Below are 8651 nucleotides of genomic sequence, written 5' to 3'. Positions count from 1 at the left end.
TATATGGAAAAAGAAAATGTAAAAAATATGGAAATATACACTTACGCAATTCGATAAAAATGACTAACCCACAAAATTTAATTCGATCCTGAGTACAGGGATACCAAATATATGTATCTTATATATGCTTTATCTTATTAATGTGTCTCCAACACTGGCAGGACCCTTCCTTCTCATGCCTCTGGGTGACCTGTGTGGAGATGCTTTTAAAGTACAATAAACAAATGATGAGGTAATGATGCACAAATCACCAGGCATCAGTTGTCAGATGACAGGTTTGATAAACAAAGAGTAGTACAAAGTGTTAGGATGTTCTTACTTAATTCTTAACAGAAGGATGTTACACTATTAGCCCCTTTTACAAACCCTGCTCTCCTCACCTCCAAAAATACTAAAGTTGTGACTGGTTCAGATGGTGTCCATGTGCTCTGCTATAGCTGCACCTGAATACACAAGGCCCGTCCATCTGTCTTCCTGCTGTCAGGGGGGATCATTGCTGTTTTAAGCTGAGGAGAGGTACTAACCAGCAGGGTGCTTCTCATGAGAGAGGCCCTATGGCGACCAGGGCAGGAGGAAGAGGTACAGACGTGATGTCTGACTAAATGTACAGCCCTTATACATTGCTGCTTATGTGGATTACTAAATAGACATTTTATAATCTCTGCACCTGGGGAATATTTTCACAGTAATAAGAGCTAGAAACCCCTTTACATGAAACCAAAACACCACAAACGTAAAGCAGAGAGAAAAACAAGTATCTGTGGTCATAGGGGAAAAGTTTTGATTAGGCTGCAAAAGTTGTAAAGTTCAACCCCTAATAACTGAGCAGTTTCCTTAAGCATATGAAAGAAATGTCTCAGAAATAACAGACTGGCATTAAACACTGAAGCGTGCAGCTGTTTTCATTTGTTACCAGGCATGTGTTCTGGCCACTGCCCTGTGGTGTACTATCAACGGGCAGCTTGTGAGGCGGGAATTTAACAAACATTAGTTTCATGTAACAGTGTGCAACAACAATACTCATTGGGGGACATTTATTAAAGCTCCTGCACCAGAGAAGAAGTGCAAAAGTGCTGCATACCACTGGAACTAATTTAACATGCACCTTTTTCATTCACTCCTCTAGTACAACTTTTTTAAAATCCGTCTGATAAAAGGAGTATAACAAGCGCAACATTTCTGAGGCTAAATTTTCAAGCTCCAAAATGGTGTACAATTCTGTCAATCAATATTGACAATAGGTCCTGAACGCCCTTTAAAGGACAGTAAACCTAAATTGAAAGCATTTTTATTCAAATACCCTTTGACTAAAATGTTCCCAAAAGCTCCCTAGTCCCCTAAGTGTACAGGGCTTCAGCCAGAATCCCTGCAAAGAAACTCTTTCTAGTTTGTCCACTCCTTGCATCCCCATGTCCAGCTGATCACCACCACAGCTGAGAGCTCTCACTGCCCACCACTATTTTGGCCTATAAAAGAGGGGGTTGGTGGTTAGACAGGCAAGTCCTGTCATGGAGTCATTCTGTGATATAATAGTGGACGCATGCTTTATAAACTGCAGCCGCTGTTATATTGCTGCAAGACTCCATGAGAGGAGTCCATCGGTGCTGAAGCCTTGGCAGTCGTACAGGTGTTCAGCAGAACATGGGGATGGCTGTGAGCAGACAAACTATGTATCTCCGCCAGGGAGTCTGAATAAAACCCTAAATACAATCTCTGGAACCTGTCTGACATTTCTATAAATTTTGTGCATGAAAGAGGACCATTTTTCAAAAAGTAAATACGCATGGCGTGTTTCTACTAGTGGCCCATTTAAAAAAAAAAATGTCCCCACTACCTAAAAACCAGCAACTTACAGCAGTAATTAAACACTGAACGCAAATGAACCTTACAATCACACATTCCGACCAGGACACAATTTCAAACGGACTAACTTGATTGAGCACAATTCATTTCACAATGAATAACACCAGGGGGTAAATGTATTAAGTTGCGATTCTAGCAAATCACCAATATTCTGCGACTATACCGGCATAATTTAAAACGGCAATGTGTTTAAAGGCAAGTTTTGGCTATAAACACGTCCGCTGTTATAAATTATGTTGGCAAACTCGCAGAATAACGGCAATTTGATAGACTCGCAACTCAATACATTTAGCCCCAGATCTATCAAAAGTCAGAAAAAAGTGAGAGTGAGATATGTTATTGAATTTGACATCAAAAAGGAAAAGGCATATTTTATGGGTTAAGAACATTAAAAGTCATTTGGTTGTTCTGTTTTTTTCTGAACCCTATATGAATTGTTCTGGTTAAAAATACCAAAATTGGCAGGCTAAGGGTTCAATAAAGCTCTTCCATCTCCACCCAATCTGTGAATGTGTAGATAGCACCTTAGAATCAGAAAGTGTCAAAGTGTTGTTGTGTTAGACAGGGCCAAAGGACAAGTCCCAGGCCTGGCATGTTGTCACAGGTGTCTTTGACAGATGGCAAGAAGCAGAACAGAAGTTGTATGTGCCACTGATTCTGTTAAGACCAGGACACCAGCACCAGGCTTTAAAGGTTAGGTCTATTTTTTTAGGCCTTTGTGTGTTTAATTAATGCAGACTCAAAGGGTCATTTCACTTAATGGAAGATCCTGCCTCCATCACTTCTGCTTTTTTTTTTAACAGAGATGTGTTATATTTAATAACTAAATATTATACCTCTGTAGGTAGCAAAATATATCTGAGTGACTCGTCAGCATCAAGGTGTACCTAGCCACATAGGACATCCCAGGGTATGATGTGAGTTGGACACATAATGCACGTATTCTACGTTGAAGCCACCATATATACTTTATGTCATGGCTGCTAAATGCCTTGCCCACCCCATTTAAGGCATCTAGTAGCTAAGAGACTAGGAACAATCTAAACATTAATTTGTCCTTACAGTGCATCCGGAAAGTATTCACAGCGCTTCTCTTTTTCCACATTTTGTTATGTTACAGCCTTATTCCAAAATGGAATAAATTCCTTTTTGCCCTCAAAATTCTACACACAATACCCTATAATGACAACGTGAAAAACGTTTTTTTTTGAGATTTTTGCATATTTATTAAAAATAAAAAACTAAGAAATCCCATATACATAAGTATTCACAGCCTTTGCCATGTAGCTCAAAATGGAGCTCAGGTGCATCCTGTTTCCACTGATCATCCTTGAGATGTTCCTACAGCTTAATTGGAGTCCACCTGTGGTAAATTCAGTTGATTGGACATGATTTGCAAAGACACACACCTGTCTATATAAGGTCCCACACTTGACAGTGCATGTCAGAGCACAAACCAAGCATGAAGTCAAAGGAATTGTCTGTAGACCTCCGAGACAGGATTGTCTCGAGGCACAAATCTGGGGAAGGGTACAGAAAAATATCTGCTTCTTTGAAGGTCCCAAAGAGCACAGTGGCCTTCATCATCCGTAAATGGAATAAGTTCGGAACCAGAGAAGAGCCCTAGGAGAAGGGCCCTAGTCAGAAAGGTGACCAAGAACCCAATGGTCACTCTGTCAGAGCTACAGCATTCCTCTGTGGAGAGGGAAGAACCTTCCAGAAGGACAACCATCTCTGCAGCAATCCACCAATCAGGCCTGTATGGTATTGTGGCCAGATGGAAGCCACTCCTTAGTAAAAAGCACATGGCAGCCCGCCTGCAGTTTGTCAAAATGCACCTGAAGGACTCTAAGACCATGAGATACAAAATTCACTGGTCTGATGAGACAAAGATTGAACTCTTTGGCGTGAATGCCAGGCATCATGTTTGGAGGAAACCAGGCACCGCTCATCACCAGGCCAATACTATCCCTACAGTGAAGCATGATGGTAGCAGCATCATGCTGTGGGGATGTTTTTCAGCGGCAGGAACTGGGAGACTAGTCAGGATAGAGGGAAAGATGAATGCGGCAATGTACAGAGACATCCTGGATGAAAACCTGCTCCAGAGCGCTCTTGACCTCCGACTGGGGCGATGGTTCATCTTTCAGCAGGACAACAACCCTAAGCACACAGCCAAAATATCAAAGGAGTGGCTTCAGGACAACTCTGTGAATGTCCTTGAGTGGCCCAGCCAGAGCCCAGACTTGAATCTGATTGAACATCTCTGGAGAGATCTGAAAATGGCTGTGCTTCCCATTCAACCTGATGGAGCTTGAGAGGTGTTGCAAAGAGGAATGGGCGAAACTGCCCAAAGATAGGTGTGCCAAGCTTGTGGCATCATATTCAAAAAGACTTGAGGCTGTAATTGCTGCCAAAGGTGCATCAACAAAGTATTGAGCAAAGGCTGTGATTACTTATGTACATGTGAATTATTAGTTTTTTATTTTTAATAAATTTGCAAAAATCTCAAAAAAACTTTTTTCACTTTGTCATTATGGGGTATTGTGTGTAGAACTGTGAGGGGAAAATGGAATTTATTCCATTTTGGAATAAGGCTGTAACATAACAAAATGTGATAAAAGTGAAGCGCTGTCAATACTTTCCGGATGCACTGTATATGCATCTCTAAAATATTAAAGTGGTAGTCCACTTTTAGACAACCACTTCTTAATTTGATCAGTCCTAATCCTATGTTTAGCAAAAGATGGAGGGAGGGTGGGGACCAGTATCTAAAGCATTGACAATTACTTTGCTACAGGTATGCTGAAGCTCAACATTGTTATAGCAAGCTATACATACCTGCTCAATAGGGCTCTGTAGAAGTGGTATTGATGCATTCAGTCCTCCTACACTCTACAAGCATTCTGATGTGATATGTTCTGTCTTCAGAGAGTGAGGAGGAAACAGGAGACACAAGGTGTGAGGTCAGGTTAAGTTAAAGAAAAGTTGTCAAAAATGAAAACATCTTTTATGAACTGCATTAGATTTTAATAACACTAGCTCATCATCTACACTGAAATCTATGCAGGGCAGCTGCACTGAAGTAACAGACTAGACACTGATTAATGCTGATGTATGTCTGAAAATATTTAAAGCATACAGCAGTCCAGTAGAGCAATGGGAAAAGCCAATATAATATTTTGTATTGTAATTAGGTTTTAGATGGACAGCGCCTTTTTGGGACTTTGGATCCAATTCCTCTTGTAGCTACTAACATCCAAACTGTCCCTCCACAATGGTCTGAGGTATAGACCTATAGGGATAAACTCATCAAGTGGCTGCAGTGTTGTCTTCCAACTTTCAATACAATTGTATTCCCATTGTGTACTTGCAGAAATTTTGATGTTTTGTGCTCTGATTGTGTAGTGAATGTGGAAATTCATTCTTTCGTTCTTCTGTAACGTGGCAGCTCAGAGTAGAGTATTACAATACATCCAAATCTTTAGCAAATCTGAGATCTAGGACCAAATTATACTTTATATTAATAATAGTAAAGTCTTCAAGAGCTTAAGATGTACATTTTAGAGGAAGGAGTGCATACATATGGTATTAGCTTTTAGGAGAGACTCATTTTTAAAAGCACAGTGGCACTTCTGTCTCACAGCACTGGGGTCATGAGTTCAATTCCCGACCATGACCTTATCTGTGTGGAGTTTGTATTTTCTCTCTGTGTTTGCGTGGGTTTCCTCCGGGTGCTCCGGTTTCCTCCCACACTCCAAAAACATACTGGTAGGTTAATTGGCTGCTATCAAATTGACCCTAGTCTGTGTGTGTGTTTGCTAGGGAATTTAGACTGTAGCTCCAATGGGGCAGGGACTGATGTGAATGAGTTCTCTGTACAGCGCTGCGGAATTAGTGGTGCTATATAAATAAATGGTGATGATGATAATGATGATGACGATAAGCTTTACAAAGGGCCTGATTCATCAAGCCATGCATACTGAGCACAACGTGTACTTGTTTTAAAATACACAGAAATCGTCTCTGCGCACTTCCGAATTAATCAAGGAATGGATCTCAGGATATGAGCGCTGATGAATTCGGGTGTAGGTCTGCTGTGCTCTACTACACAAGACAATGCATGATATGTCCAAAGCCTGTGTAGATTATCAATCTGCAAATGAAAGCACAGAAAAAAATTGAATTAATATCACCAGCTAATAATAAAGACATTAATGATAAAACAGTAATAAAGTTTTGTTTTTAAAATAAAAATAAAAAAAATTCTCCCCCATAAAATACATTTATTAGGATGTCCTTTATGTCTACCGAACACAAAAAATAAATTTTTACAGTTTTACACATGCTAGAGCATGCATAGGAGACTAGTGATCAGGACTTAGACCAGCCCTGTAGCTGGAGCAAGTAACTTTGTGATGTCCAGCATTTGTTTTAAATGTGGCAGCGTGCGCTTGAGTTGGGCACGTCCTTACTGTACATTGACTACGGCAAAACTTCCCAGCCCCACCCTGTTCACTACCCGAAATTGTAGACTGTAGTAAGTTTCCTTTCCACACAGTGCCGGATTAAGGGAATGGAGGCCCCTGGGCTAAGGAGGCCTCCATTCCCCCGTGAGGCGCCCCCCCCCCCCCCATGATCCGAGCTGCCTTCTCCCCCCCCTCCCCGGCACCTACCTCCTTCCCCGGCGCGCTGTACGCTCTTTACTGAGGAGGTCTCGTGAGAGTGAGACTCACGACATCTCCTCAGTAAGGAGACTACAGCTTGCCAGGGAAGGACCGCAGTGAAAGTGCTCAGCAGCACTGATCGCGCCGGGAGCACCCCCGTCCCCGACCGATCAATACTGCTGCTGAGCACTTTCAAGGGCCCCCTGGATGCCATAGGCCCCTGGGCTGTAGCACAGTTAGCCCTATGGTTAATCCGGCCCTGTTTGCACACCAAGGCTGAGCTAACTTGGCTGCATTTACTGACGTATGTCCCGGTTCTGGACATGCACAGGGTGATTTTGCATACAATACGCTCACAATCGGCAGATATGTGCCTTGATGAATCAGACCCACAGTGTCGTGAAATTAGATGAAAGAAAACTGAGCTCTATTACTACTTATTTATAAACATAAAGGTCTGAAAACAAAAGCAAAAAGCAATAAATAAACAAATGTAAAGGAAAAGAAAGGTTATAGAAAAACTTCAGTGTACCATCACTCATAACTGGGAACCAGAATACTATACCTAAAATATAACATGCTACATATAGTTTCAAAGCTTAAAGGAAAGAGCACTCAAAATTTAATTTTACAAAACATCTCCCCACATGCCATTAACAGAATTGTGGGGGATCAATTCCAGAGCCCCCACCTTTTAGAAAAAACTCCCCCTGGTAGCACTGTCCTCACCCTGGAAAATGCTCATGGTATATGTCATGTGTGTATATTATATATTACTAATAGACTGCTCCTCTATGGCAAGGCACATGTTTGTTTTTTTATTCAAGTAAAGCAAGTTTATGAAACAACAAACCAAACACACACCTTCTGCTGCTCCCAGCTATGACAAGTAACTGTTCCATGAGCAGCTTCTGGTTTTTCCATCTGAGCACACAAGGACAAATGTCATTAATCTTAGGGAATAGTAATAATAATGTTCAGTGATACACATTAAACCAAACTTACCTGGATGACAGTTACACACTGAGGGCCTCATGCAGAGTTGGACGTGTTTTTATTTAGAAAAAAGGTTTTGTGGGAGTTTTTTTTTTACTTTTTTTAAAACATTTTTACAAAACATTTTTGTGAAAGTACCACACTTCTACATAAGGGGGAGGAGAGAGGAGGGGGTAATTAGGCAAAAGTTGCAATTTAAATGGAGTTAGCTAACTTCTGCCATAGTTTGGGAACATATATTGTTGAATGTTACAAGATGTTCTTTTATATTGGGTTTACTTTTATTTTGGATTCAGTTGGCCTTTAAACACACTGGAAAAAGAATTTTGGAGTTCCTAAACTTAACTTAGAGATGTGGAAAAATCAATAAAAGAGCATGCACCCCTAAAGAGGACTGAATAGAGGATGGCCTTTCTACAAATACTGAACTGTAGTTTATGGTACTTTTGGGCAGCACGGTGGTGTAGTGGTTAGCACTTCTGCCTTACAGCACTGGGGTCATGAGTTCAATTCCTGACCATGGCCTTATCAGTGTGGAGTTTGTATGTTCTCCCCGTGTTTGCATGGGTTTCTTCCCACACTCCAAAAACATACTAGTAGGTTAATTGGCTGCAAACAAATTGACCCTAGTCTGTGTCTGTATCTTTGTGTGTTAGCTAATTTAGACTTTGAGCCCCAATGGGGCAGGGACTGATGTGAATGAGTTCTCTGTACAGCGCTGCGGAATTAGTGGCGCTATACAAATAAATGGTGATGATGATCATTTTTCTACAAAAACCTTTGGGAGGCAGCACTCCAGACTTCCAGTTATTGCACAACTGCAACTAGTGCAGCACAAACTCTATTACCAGACCTCATTATCCTACAGACAGTTTAGGCTGCTTTTACAGTGAGATGATGACATCACATGATGTGTCATAGGTTAGCACAGGTGTCCTCTCTGGTATAGTATATGGCTGACTTATACTGGATGGTTGCACAGGCAAGAAAACCTTCTACACTTCATGAATGTAAATTCCCATTAGCTCAGTGACCATATATGCTTTCTAGGGAATAGCTCAAAGAAAACACCTCTGGCACTGTTCTTCAGAAGAAAATGTTAACTATAGTCTGAAAATTTTCTTT

Source organism: Mixophyes fleayi, chromosome 6 (assembly GCF_038048845.1).
Source record: "Mixophyes fleayi isolate aMixFle1 chromosome 6, aMixFle1.hap1, whole genome shotgun sequence".
Taxonomy (NCBI): Eukaryota; Metazoa; Chordata; class Amphibia; order Anura; family Limnodynastidae; genus Mixophyes; species Mixophyes fleayi.
Note: the sequence above shows the minus strand (reverse complement) of the source record.